Consider the following 13,665-nt stretch of genomic DNA (forward strand, 5'->3'; position numbering starts at 1 on the left):
CTTTCTACTACAAAAAACAACCTTCAAATGGATTTTAACAAACTTGGAACTAAAACTTTTCTCAGGGAGGTTATGTTGCTTGGTTTGGAGTGAATCTGTTAAGTCGTTTTCAAGAGAGTAACAATAATGTGTGATTGGGTTTGGAAGTGTTAAAGACAGAGATAGCTGGTATGCTAGTGTGCAGACAGTCTTCAAGCCTAGGTTTACAGACTTTTCAAGGACCTATATTTAAAAAATAAAAGCCCATATTGAACAAATAAGCTTTTGGCTCTTGTTGTCCATTTCGAGTCCACAGTGCCCGTTTGGTCTGTGAACCCTTTAAAACATGGTTCAAAAATAAAATAGTCAGGCTACAGACCAGACACTAGGGGCAACCCATGCTCTGCATGTTTGAAGGTTAAGTATAGCAGATGTTGGCAGTAAGTTAGCAAATTATTAGGAAATGAGAAATTACCACTATTTTGCCCTACCGCCCCCCCCCCCCCCCCCCCGAATTGTGCCCAGGGATGATAGATTTGCTTGAAACTCTATGCACAAAGGGTAAGATGAACATTCTAAGGCTCTGCCAGTTTCCATACACCCCACGATACAGCACCAAAGATATTAGCAAATAGCAGATTTTTGACCCCCAACTTTAACACTGTCCCATTGTCAAATCAGCTACCATTTTAGGGGTCAGTGATTAGGGAGACAGAAATTCAGCCTTTGAAATTCAGCAACTTTTTGGACTTTTGGACTTTTTAAAAATTATTTCAACTGGGGGGGTAGACATTTGAGGCTCCTCTATAGGGCCTCAGTCCGTAACAGTGTGCCTACCCTTCCCTTTTATCCCCCATTTGTTTTAAAAAAACATCTGTAGTCCATAACTTGCACAACAGACATGGAAACTATAACTCACTCACCAGATGCAATGCTCATGACGTCATTAAAATAAAAAAATCAAATCCCATGTTTTACCATCATAAGTATGATCTTTGCTTCTTGGGCTACGTGTTCTGGGTCAACTAAAATAGATGTCTGTAAGATATGTACTTGATAAATAGCATTGAACGTTCCATACATGTATATACAAAGTATAGTATGGTATTTCTTGTAATTTTTGAGGGAGTGATGGTGCATTATGTCTTAATCGAGGCTACACCTTTTATGACTTATGCCACCTCCCCACAATCAACAACAGTAATAAATAGAATATTACACTTTGTGCAGCTTTATACACATATACACGCGCACACATCTTTACCTTTAATGTATAAGGCACCGCAGAGAGCAACATTGCAGGACCCCCTTCCCGAGTATTAACGTTCTTGATTCTTATTTATATCTAAAGATAATAGTTGGGCTGAATCACAAGTCCTTGTGCCCACTACACAACTCAGAGCTCCACGTAGCACTGACACCCATACCTACACTTCATGCAAATGAGTACGCTAGACAAGCCAAATTCTTTCTGCATCTAGAAGAGGTGAGGGCCTTCCTCGCCTCCAAAAGAAAGTCGGACACGGTTTGCACACTTTGCTGCAGCAAGAGATGCAATAACTGTGCTGCAGTTAATCCTGTGAATAAGAGCCCTCTACCTCTGAAGCTAGAGGGTGTGGAATGGCCCAGTAAAATGAAATGCCACAGTACTATATTCTGGGAATCTCAGCACCTGCCTTGGTGAATGCCATAATAGCATGTGGTCATTTTTCAATGTATGTATCTTTTTTGAATTGTTGTTCCTTTGTGAAATTCGATACAGCTTCCTCGCCGTGGCATAACAGCATGCCTAGATCATCCTATGAATGGACCATGTCCAAACGCTGAATGTGTGAATATAAATGCAATTTAACGACAAAGGCTTCTTTGCTGAGACAACCAATGCTGATGCCAATACACTACTATAATACTGTGCAGGCACATCTAAGAAATACAAGCAGTCTTAAATAATAATGGGTAAGTGCTGATCATACTGGAATGTCAAAGTTTCCTTTTCATAAGTAGTGAAATGCCAAAATGGCCCTGATGCATTCACAGTTTACGTCTGCTCTTCCTAAAGAACAGATCTGCTCATTGGCTTTGACAGGGCTCCTGTGCCAGAACAGTGTAGTCTTTAATGAAAGAATAGCAAAACTTGTGTTTCTACCTTTCAGCAAAATGGTTAAGTCAGGAAAACTAGAATTTTTGAACGGGCTAGAAAAACCTATCGTCTGTTCCAAGTAGAGCCAATAAAAATGTTACGCCCAAGGATTTGTTAGTGAGATGAGATTCACTTCTACATAAATCATATGAACCGCCTTCCAGAGAACAGGAGGTCAGATCCCATAGTAACGCTTAGAAATACGTCAACCAATATGAAGAGGAAAAAAACGGAGTCAGCAAGGAAGGAGAACTCACATGAATCCTTTGATTGTGGATATGCAGAAGCTGAAAGTGAGAAACCCAGCATTACCCAGTCATTGGAATCTTTTTGCACTACTCCGGAAATCTGGCACTTAGGAGACTATTTTAGATTGGCCTATATTGTTACCCAGCACATTAGAAACTTTTGTGAGTATCTGGATAGTGCAACCATGTCAGACTAGACCACTCAGTGGTGCGTAAATCATGGGAAAATCGTGCCTATGCCTGTCTCTTCAGCAGCAGACACAGGGCCCGATTCACAAAGGCAAAGCTAGACCAAAAGTCTAAACTTAGACCAAAAGTGTAAGTTTAGACGTAAAGTCCAACTTTACTCATAGTAAAGTTTGGTCTAAGTTAACTTTACTCCGAGTAAAGTTAGACTTTTAGTCTAAGAATACACTTTTGGTCCAAACTTAGACTTTTGGTCTAAGTTTACCTTTGTGAAACAGGCCCATTGACTCTACATTGACCACTGTCACCGGGGGACAGATGTAGGTCTTCTCTAAGATTTAAATGCTGTTGATGCTGTCACCAGTATTTCGCTTTTATAGCTGGTTTGTTTTTGCTTACTGAATACCAAATGACAATAGGGGAGGAAAAATTAATGTTTCACTAGTACAGTTAGTGGTGCTCGTCTCTTTTGTAAGTGTTTTGTCGAAATTCACTGTAAACCATGCATGTTTCTGCGTGTTAATCTCATGAAATGCGTACATAATGCTGAGATTTGTTTTGCCTTGTTTAGCATCTCTTGTGGAAATGTTCCCTTTTTACACAACAGATAACAAAATATAAAAACACATAATCACATTTTTTTGCAGGTGGATTTGAGTGACGTTCATAAAATGGGCACTTTGAGAAGTTTATAAAGTACTTCATGTCTGTCTCTATATATTTAGTACTAATTGCTCCTACGAAAAACCTTCTGCTGACAAATCCTGAAACGAAAAAGGTCTATTAGATCAGTTTCAGCAAAATAAGTGAAAACATCTCACAAGGATTTTCAATTTTTCCTGAAAAAATCCGTAAAATGTTAATTTACAGCATAACTTATTTTTGATTATTTTTATTTCCTATACTCTATGCAAACATTCCAAATTCATATAATTACTCAAACTCTGTGAAGTTTAATGAAGCAGCTTATTGCAACCCTTAACACAGATTTCCTTATTTGTATATGAACATACCTCGTCCCTGTGTTTATATAGATCTGTAGATTTCTAACCAAAATAACACTAGATGGCGGTTTTGTAGTCCCAATTTCTCTGTGCTCCAAACAGCCCAGTGAGCAAAGACAAAGAATGCGGAAAGAACACAGACTTTGTGCTGTGTGTTTTGAAACTTTAAAACTTCTTTGCCTCCCTATCCATTACTGTTTTAATGTGTCTCTTGTTTTCTGTGTAATGCAATTTGTACTTTTAAAGTTATTGTTTTCTTCTAACTGTGAATGTTTAAATTTCTCTCCTCGTTTTCCTCTGTACTGTGCTTAAGCCTGTAGAAGGCAATCCTCCCGACACCCCCACCTGCACCCTTTTTATGAGCTCAAAAGGCAAAATACAACCCATAGGGTACCCAGAGTGTGTTTAAGAGACTGCTTAATCAGCTTTGTGGTGGAAAGTGTATGTAGTGCTCATTTTGGGCTAGAAAAAGTGATTTAAATGCGCAAAAAGTATGATCTTTTGTGGCTTCAGATTTGGGTCTTACCTGCAAGGTTGAACAGGAACTACAAAATGTGGTTAGAACATGTCTGTATCCAAGGAGATTGAGACTTCAGGAGCATCTCCCTGCACACCCCCCACCACCTGCGCACCAGTTTGTGTTTAAGGTCACATCCCCTTGTATCGTTTTCTTACTGGTTGTTGCATCTGTGTTTTCACTGACTTCTAGGGCTAGGGTTTCTTTTGGACCTAGGGCTTGGGGTTTGAGATCTGCTTGGCTGATAGGTCTAGCGTTCTTATTGGTTCATAGGGCTAGGGTTCTATTGGACTTAGGACTTACAGTTAGAGTTCTGATTGGCTGATAGGTCTAGGGGTTCTGATTGGTTCCAAGAGATAGGGTTTCTATGGGTCCTAGGGATTAGGTTTGGCTAGTGCTGTGATTGGTTGAAATGGCCAGGTCTCCCACTAGTCCTATGATTTAGGGTTAGGGTTCTGATTGGCTAGTGTTAGGGCTAGTGTTCCCATTGGATAAAGGTTGCCTGACTTAGGGCTATTTAACCTTAGGGCTCAGGGCGTCTCAGCCCAGACATCAAGGCTAATTGCGTAGAGGAGAAGAGTAGTTGCCTGTTAGGGCCTCTATGGGCCAGGTCGGACCTAATACCAGAAATGCTGTCCTTGTTACAGTCGTCAACCACCAACTTAACCCATCCGCATCCACAAACTTAATAACACACCCTCAGCAAATGCACACTCCTCATTTACAACCAACAAACCCTAACCACACTTCAATGTCTCAGCAACCACTAGAAAACCCCCAAAAAGCACTTCTATATACCCTTTAACCCCAACTGCCACACAATGAATCAGGTGCCTACTCAGCGCAACTAGAATGCCAGCAAAAATGGCGTCCGGAAACGGCCCAATCAGGAAGAAATGGCAAAAACAGTAAAATAGCGCTAGATAGGTGAAGGGGATGTCGATAAACACGGGCACAAGAGAAGGATAATAGAATAGAATAAAAGTACAGCAGTTAAAATCAATGCTAATTTTTAAAAAAGCCGCTTTGCAGCCAGAGATGTCATGTACCTCTCTGAATTACAGCATTCATCCATGACAGGTTTTTAAAGAAAGGTGAACAATGGATGGAAGTGAGGTACTTTACCTCCCTTCTAGCTGTTTTGATTCCTCCTTGCAGTGAGAGTAATATGGGCAACAATTTTGAAATCAAGAACACCATTCTAAAATACATTGCAACTGTGGTGCCTATAACGCTATTTAAGCAGTAGTAGGAATGAGCACCAGGGACTAAGAACATTGAATGGTGCATCTGGGGACATGCAGTCTGTGATTATCAGGTCATGTGATCAACAATTTAAATGCACTGGCTTTATGATTACTTGGATTATTTCACCTGTGATCAAGGCGGTTAGAGCCGAAACGCGCCAGGAAGAGAAAAGAGCTGTTTTTCACTCCTCAATAAAGCGCTTGAATTACACTCTAAACAGGTGCTTCAGCTTACTTTGTTATGTTAATATATATACCTATATATCTATATATATAGATATATACAAACACATTATTTTATGCTTAACATGTATGTAGGTCAATACATATTTTCATATAAGTTATTTGACTAGATGCTTAACCCCTTCGCTGCCAGGCCTTTTCCCCCTCAGGTGCCAGGCCTTTTTTTGGCTATTTTAGGCAGTTCATGCTTAGGCTCTCATAACCTTTTGTCCACATAAGCTACCCATGCCAAATTTGCATCCTTGTTTTCCAACATACTAGAGGTACCCAGACTTTGTAGGTTCCCCTGAAGGAGACCAAGAAATTAGCCAAAATATAGCATATGTTTTTTTAAATGGGAAAAAAGGGCTGCAGAAGCAGGCTTGTGTTTTTTTCCCTGAAAATAGCATCAACAAAGGGTTTGCTGTGATAAAATCACAATCTTCCTAGCCTTTAGGAACAGGAAGACTTGAATCAGAAAACCACATTTTCAACACACTTTGGGCATTTTACTGGGACATACCCCATTTTTACAATTTTTTGTGCTTTTAGCCTCCTTCCAATTAGTGACCGACATGGGTATGAAACCAATGCTGTATCCTGGGAAGCTAAACATATCTGAAAAGTAGACAAAAATATAAATTCAGAAAGGGGTCATTTGTGTAAATCCTACAAGGTTTTCCTACAGAAAATACCAGCTAAAATAAAAGAAAAATTGAAATTGAGGTGAAAAAAACAGCCATTTTTCTCGACGTTTTACTCTGTAACTTTATCCTGCCATGTCAGATTTTCAAAAGCAATATACCGTTACATCTGCTGGACTCTTCTGGTTGCAGGGTTATATAGGGCTTGTAGTTTCATCAAGATCCCCAGGTGCCCAGAGCCAATAAAGGAGCTGTACCTTGCAATGGGTTTTCATTCTATACTGGGTATACAGCAATTCATTTGGTGAAATATAAAAGTGAAAAATCGGTATCAAGGAAACCTTTGTATTTCCAAAATGGGCACAAGATAAGGTGTTGAGAAGCAGTGATTATTTGCACATCTCTGAATTCCGAGGGGGGCATACTAGCATGTGAATTACAGGGCATTTCTCAAATAGAAGTCTTTTTTACACACTGTCTTAGATTTGGAAGAACAAACTGTAGAGAAAGACAAGAGGCAATAACACTTGTTCTGCTATTCTATGTTCCCCCAAGTCTCCTGTTAAAAATGGTACCTCACTTGCATGGGTAGGCCTAATGCCTGCGACATGGACACATCCCATTTTTACATTGAAATATGACGTGTTTTGGGGAAATTGCCTATCTGTGGATTTTGGCATCTAGCTCAGCCGGCACCTAGAGAAACCTACTAAACCTGTGCATTTTTTAAAACTAGACAGCTAGGGGAATTCAGAACTGGGTGACTTGTGGGGTTCTCACCAGGTTCTCTTACTCAGAATCCTCTACAAACCTTAAAATTTGGCCAAAAAAACACTTTCCCCTTACATTTCAGTGACAGAAAGTTCTGGAAACTGAGAGAAGCCACAAATTTCCTACTGCCCACGTTCCCCCAAGTCTCCCGATACAAATGGTACCTCATTTGTGTGGTTAGGCCTAGTGCCCACAACAGGAAATGCCCCAAAACACAACGTGAACACATCACATTTTCCCAAAGAAAACAGAGCTGTTTTTTGCAAAGTGCCTAGCTCTGGATTTTGGCCTGTAGCTCAGCCGGCACCTGGGGAAACCTACCAAACCTGTGCATTTTTGACAACTAGACACCTAGGGGAATCCAAGATGGGGTGACTTGTGGGGCTCTCACCAGGTTCCGTTACCCAGAACCCTTTGCAAACCTCAAAATGAGGCCAAAACAACACTTTTTCCTCACATTTCGGTGATAGAAAGTTCTGGGATCTGAGAGGAGCCAAAAAATGTCCTTCCACCCAGCGTTCACCCAAGTCTCCCGATAAAAATGGTACCTCACTTGTGGGGGTAGGCCTAGTGCCCATGACAGGAAATGCCCCAAAACACAACGTGGACACATCACATTTTCCCAAAGAAATCAGACCATTTTTTTGCAAAGTGCCTAGCTGTGGATTTTGGCCTCTAGCTCAGCTGGCATCTAGGAAAACCTGCCAAATATGTGCATTTTTTAAAACTAGCCCCCCCCAGGGTTTCCCCAGGTCTCCCGATTAAAATGAGACCTCACTTGTGTGGGTAGGCCTAGTGCCTGAAAAAGAAAAATGCCCGAAAACACTATATGGACACATTAAAATTATCAAATACAAAACTACCTGTTTTTGTGGGGGGCACCTGTGTTTTTGGTCCTGGGCTCCGCAGCCATATAGGGAAGCCTACCAAACCCAAACCTTTCTGAAAACTAGACTCCCAAGGGAGTCCAGGGAGGTGTGACTTGAACGGATCCCCCAGTGTTTTCTTACCCAGAATCCTCAGCAAACCTCAACATTTGGCGAAACAAAAATACTTTTTCCTCACATTTCGGTGACAGAAAGGTCTGGAACCTGAGAGGAGCCACAAATTTTCTTCCACCCAGCATCACCCCAAGTCTCCTGATAAAAATGATACTTCACTTGTGTTGGTGGCCCAGGTGCCTGCAACCGAAAAAAGACCAAAGAGATTGACGGGATAGCACAGCAAGTTGATAAGCACATATTTTTCTTTTATACATCTTTAGGCTGACTCTGCTTTGGGGACCCACACAAGTGAGGTATCATTTTACTTGGGAGACTGACGAAACGCTGGGTAGTACGAAATGTGTGCCGGAGCAGTGATCCTAAAAAGAAAAGTGAGAAAAATATGCTTTTTTAAGCAAATTTTGAGGTTTGCAGAGGAGTCTGGGTAAGAAAATGTGGGGGATCCACGCAAGCCACATCCTCCCTGGACTCCTTGGGGTGTCTAGTTTAAAAAAAAATCTGCGTTTGGAAGGCTTCCCTAGATGAAGGCCGCACCCGGGACCAAAAACTTAGGTGCCCGCCCCCCCAAACACAGGTAGTTTTGTAAAAGATCATTTTGATGTGTCCACGTACTTCTGTGATATTCCAAACACTAAACTTGTGAAAGGAAACGCACTTAGGTTAAGAAGACCCCTCACCCACCCACCAAGTTGTTGGCATGCTTCATCATCGGGGTCCCACTGAGACACCTAGCGTGCCATGGGTGTGCTGCGACGCCTGATTACAGTGAAGAAGGTTTTGTCTTTTTTACCACACATACTGGTTGGATTTGGCACGAGGGTGAGTGAAGGTTCGGGAGATAAAATTTTATTAACAAGAGATTTCACAAAAATGAAATGCACTGTTACTAACAGAAAAGCCAAAAAACTGAACCAATGACTCACAGCTTGTGAGCGGTAAAGCCGCGAAAAGGCACCAACCGCTTTACAGTCCATTCACACACCTTTCATACATGACATGTACAAGACCATTCACGCCGCCAGCCACGGGACCCAGCACATTACAACACTCGCATCGACAGACAGCGCCATTCAAGGGCCCACCAAGCCTGATACAGCAATCACACCAGCTGATGGGAGTGTGTGGACTGGCGTTTGGCTGGCACTGCCAGCCAAGCGCCACTCCACGCACACTGCCAGCCAAGCACCACCCCATGCACACTGCCAGCCAGGTGCCACCCCATGCACACTGCCAGCCAAGCGCCACCCCATGTACACTGCCAGCCAAGCGCGGCCCACGCACACCGCCAGCCAAGCGCCACCCCATGCATTCCGCCAGCCAAGCACCACTCCACGCACACCACCAGCTAAGCACCACTCCACCCACACCACCAGCCAAGCGCCACTCCAGACACACCGCCAGCCAAGCACCACTCTAAGCACACCACCAGCCAAGCGCCACTCCACACTCACCGCCAGCCAAGCGCCACTCCATGCACACCGCCATCACTTTTTTGTTTTTAAACAACAAAGAAACCACTAACTAATTATAAATAGGTACAAAACTTCAAACACAAAAGCTCTAACTGAATAGATGACAGTAATGCCAACAGTGAAACTGAACATATGAAAATATAAAATGGCAGTTTACGCTCACTGTAGTTCCCATTAGTTCTTCTGTGTGTGGTAACTCCTGAAACAGCCTGCCACACACAGCCCAGGCTTTGAAGGACATTCCAGGCAGTAAATCCGGCTTTCCCTCCGGATATCTCTTCGGGCACAGACTCTACATTTCTTAGCGGGAAAGTCTTTTTTTGGGAGTAGGAGGAATCTGATTAGGAAAGTGACAATCTTTCAATCTAGCCACATCCTCCACAATTGCTACTCTAGGAACTCTTGCATGATCCACCATAACAAGGCTCTCTATCACTGACTCCTGAAATTTAACAAATGTCATCCTTGACTCAGGGGAACAATCCTTAAACACAATAAAAGCATTAAAAGTTGCTAGATTAAACAAATGAATAGTCAACTTTTTATACCACACGTAAGACTTACGAACAGCAGTGTAGGGTTCCAACCTTTGATCTACTCTATCAACACCACACATGTGCTTATTGTAATCTAAAATGCACACAGGTTTGCGCACTTCAGCAACTTGACCCCAAACAGCCACAGGTGAAGTACTCTCATCATGGATGGTAGTTAGCATGTACACATCCCTCCTGTCTACAAATTTTAGAGCCAGCAGCTCATCATTCTACAAGGCACTGCACTGCCCCCTCTTGAGTTTTTGACAGACAAACTCCCTTGGATAGCCTTTCGGGTTACAGCAGATTGTGCCACAAGCAACAGTGTCCACTCTGAACAATTCCTTGAACAACTGAACTCCGGTGTAGAAGGTATATCCGTTCAAATGGTGACCTTTGTTAAACAGTTGTCTACCAAGTTCCCACACAATTTTCTCACTAACTCCAAAAGTGGGCGGACAACCAGGGGGGTCAGTACTGTAATCCCTACCAGTGTAGACCTGGAAATTATAAGCTCGACGGTTGCGTTTAGTGCAGATTGTGCCACAAGCAACAGTGTCCACGCTGAACACCTCCTTGAACAACTGAACTCCAGTGTAGAAGTTATCTACATACAAATAGTGACCTTTGTTAAACAGCCGTCTACCAAGTTCCCACACAATTTTCTCACTAACTCCAAAAGTGGACTGACAACCAGGGGGGTCAATACTGGAATCCCTACCAGTGTAGACCGGAAAATTATAAACATATCTGTACTACTTTCAGACATCATAAACAATTTCATTCCATACTGTGCCCTCTTGCTAGGAATGTGCTGCCTAAAAACCAAACAACCCTTGAACGGGACCAAAGACTCGTCCACACGTATTTCTTTGCCTGGCACATAGACCTCTGAAAACTGATCTACAAAATGATCAAGGACAGACCTAATCTTAAAAAGACGGTCACAATCGGGGTGATCTTGTGGCAAGGCTAAAGCATTGTCAACAAAATGCAGCATTCGAAGAAGAAGCAAATACCGATTACGAGTCATTGTTGCAGGAAATACAGCCGTTGCCTTCAATGGACTAGTAGACCAATAAGAAGCCAGTGATGGCTTCCTTATCAACCCCATCAAAAAAGTCAAATCCAAGAACTTTTTCATCTCTTCCAAATTTGTGGGAATCCAATGGGAAGCTCAAGACTGAGGCCCAAGTCTGGCAGCCTTGTCCCTCAAATACTGCTCTCCATACAAATTAGTCTGCTCAACAATCTCTTCCAAAAATACATCGTCCATAAACAACTCAAAGAAATTGACAAGCAAAACGTTTACCGTATTTACTCTACACCCTGGGAGACTAGTAAAGGCAGGCAACTGTGGCTGCTCCATGTTCGGGGCAACCCAGGTGTCAGGTCTTCCAGTGGGAAGCCTTCCATCCATTGGCTGCTGCACCATTGGCACATCTGTGTCCTCCTCAAAAACAGGCCATTCCTCTGCACTAAGTGGCTTCCTCATGAGAAGACTCCTCTCTGACAGAAATCTCACTGCCAGAATCTCTCTCTTCCTCCTCTGCCTCAGATGCAGAGTCCGTCTCATAATCATGGTCAGAAGATGACTCAAAAGCATGCCAACAACATGCTGAGCGGTCACTCTGTGGCTAGCCATGATCCTTTCTAAGAAGTGTAACGTGACAAATGCACCAACAATAACCAGCACTGTCTAAAATAAGTAATAAACAAAATGTGGCTTTATCACAAAGAGTTATGTACTCTAAAACTATACCACTCACTTGCCTGAAAAAGCTAGACTCACCAGCAACTACTGCACAGAGACAGCAATCACCAATGATAGCCCACTAAAAAGAAAAGCATATTAGACATAAGACAACACGAAAATCATTGTGCACAAATCTAAGGACATTTTCACACACAATCCTGCATTTAGTACACCACCTACAAACATGACATTCATGCATGGCAAGAGTACTCCTTGGAGTAAATTTACTTACATAAAACATGCAACTACGCAAACTGCAGGTCAACCACTGCCAAAACGAGCCACAGCAAAGGAAGCAAAAGCTTTGAACTAGAACAAAAATGAGAAATAAACTGTTATAATCACAAATGCAAATACTTCGCCAGTTGAGAAACACCCCACCACCAAGTGGTCTCTGGGGGCAGATGGGCCTAAAAAACACACCAGGCTGATCTGCCTCTAGGGGGCAGCAATGGCCACCAGTACTGTGCTGAATCCTTTGCTCAAGGGGCCAAACCCCACCACAAAGTACACACAGAAGATTTCTGGTGCAAAGTGGATTCTGACCCCCTTGGGGACAGATGAGCCTAAAAAAAAAAGGCTGATATGCCCCCACGGGCAGACCTGCCCAAAAGTATTTCTACCACTTTGGGGGGGCAACCCTTGCCCAAGGGGCCATCCTCCCACAAAAAAAAAAAAAACACACAACATCCCTGGTGCCTTTGTGGCTTCTATCCCCCTGGGGGCAGATCAGATTAAAAATAATGAGCCGATCTGCACCTAAGGGGGGCACAAATGGTGTCAAATATTATACTTTCTTGGGGGAGCGGCCTTGCCCACGGGGCCGCCAAGGGCCGCTCCTCCAACACAAAAAACTCACACATACAAAATCCCTGGTGCCTAATGGATTCTGCCCCCCTTGGGGCAGATGGGCCAAAACAATAGGCGCGTCTGCCCCCAAGGGGGGCACAACTGCCCAAAAGTGTTTCTCCCCCTTGGGGGGGGAGGGGGGTGGCCCTTGCCCACTGGCCGCCCCCACACAAAAAATCAAACTGCACAACATCCCTGGTGCCATCGTGGCTTTTACCCCCGGGGGCAGATCGACTTAAAAATAATGAGCCGATCTGCCCCAGAGGCAGGCAGAAACTGCGTAAAATATTATGCCCCCTTGGAGGAGCGGCCCTTGCCCAAGGGGCCGCCACCCCGCACAAAAAACACACACAAGCACACAAACAAAATCCCTGGTGCCTAGTGGGCATTCCTGTTGCCCCATCGCATCACGATTGGGCAGCAGGAATGCTAAAAGAGGCATCGAGGGAAAGGAAAACCCTTTCCTTTCCCCCGATGCCTCTTTTGAAGCAAACCCCCGCCGGGCGGAAGAGAAACTTACCTCTTCCTTCCTCGAAGTGCTGGAAGCAAATGGTTTTCAGCGTGTCGGGCGGCCTCTAATGATGACAGCACGCAACACGCTCGGATGTCATAAGGTGGGGGCGGAAGTGGAAGGGGAAGCGTTTCCTCTTCCAGCTCTGCCCTGGGGGGGTTGGAGGGAGCCCTCGGGGGGAGCGCTAGCGCTACCACCGAGGGCCGGGGGCAGGACGTAACGGTTACGTCCTGGACACCCGAGCGGTGCTGCCCAGGACGTAACTGTTACGTCGGAGGGCACCCGAGGGGTCAAGGGCACCTGTTTAATTTATTTATCCATCACAGTGTGTAAATATGTTCATAACAATTCCATCTATAAGTGGATCACTATTGAAATATTTAGTCAAACATAAAAATAAAATAAATATATAAAAACATATATAAAAATACAGAAATAAATTAGCTTTTATGTGCAGCAACACCTGAAAGTCTGAATTTCTAACTTTATATTCATACAATCAAATTTTATATTCCTCTATTATTTTCCCCAAAAATGTATAGCCTTTCTGTGTTGTTATGTAGATATGTATCTATACAT

Source organism: Pleurodeles waltl, chromosome 3_1 (assembly GCF_031143425.1).
Source record: "Pleurodeles waltl isolate 20211129_DDA chromosome 3_1, aPleWal1.hap1.20221129, whole genome shotgun sequence".
NCBI classification, from domain to species: Eukaryota; Metazoa; Chordata; class Amphibia; order Caudata; family Salamandridae; genus Pleurodeles; species Pleurodeles waltl.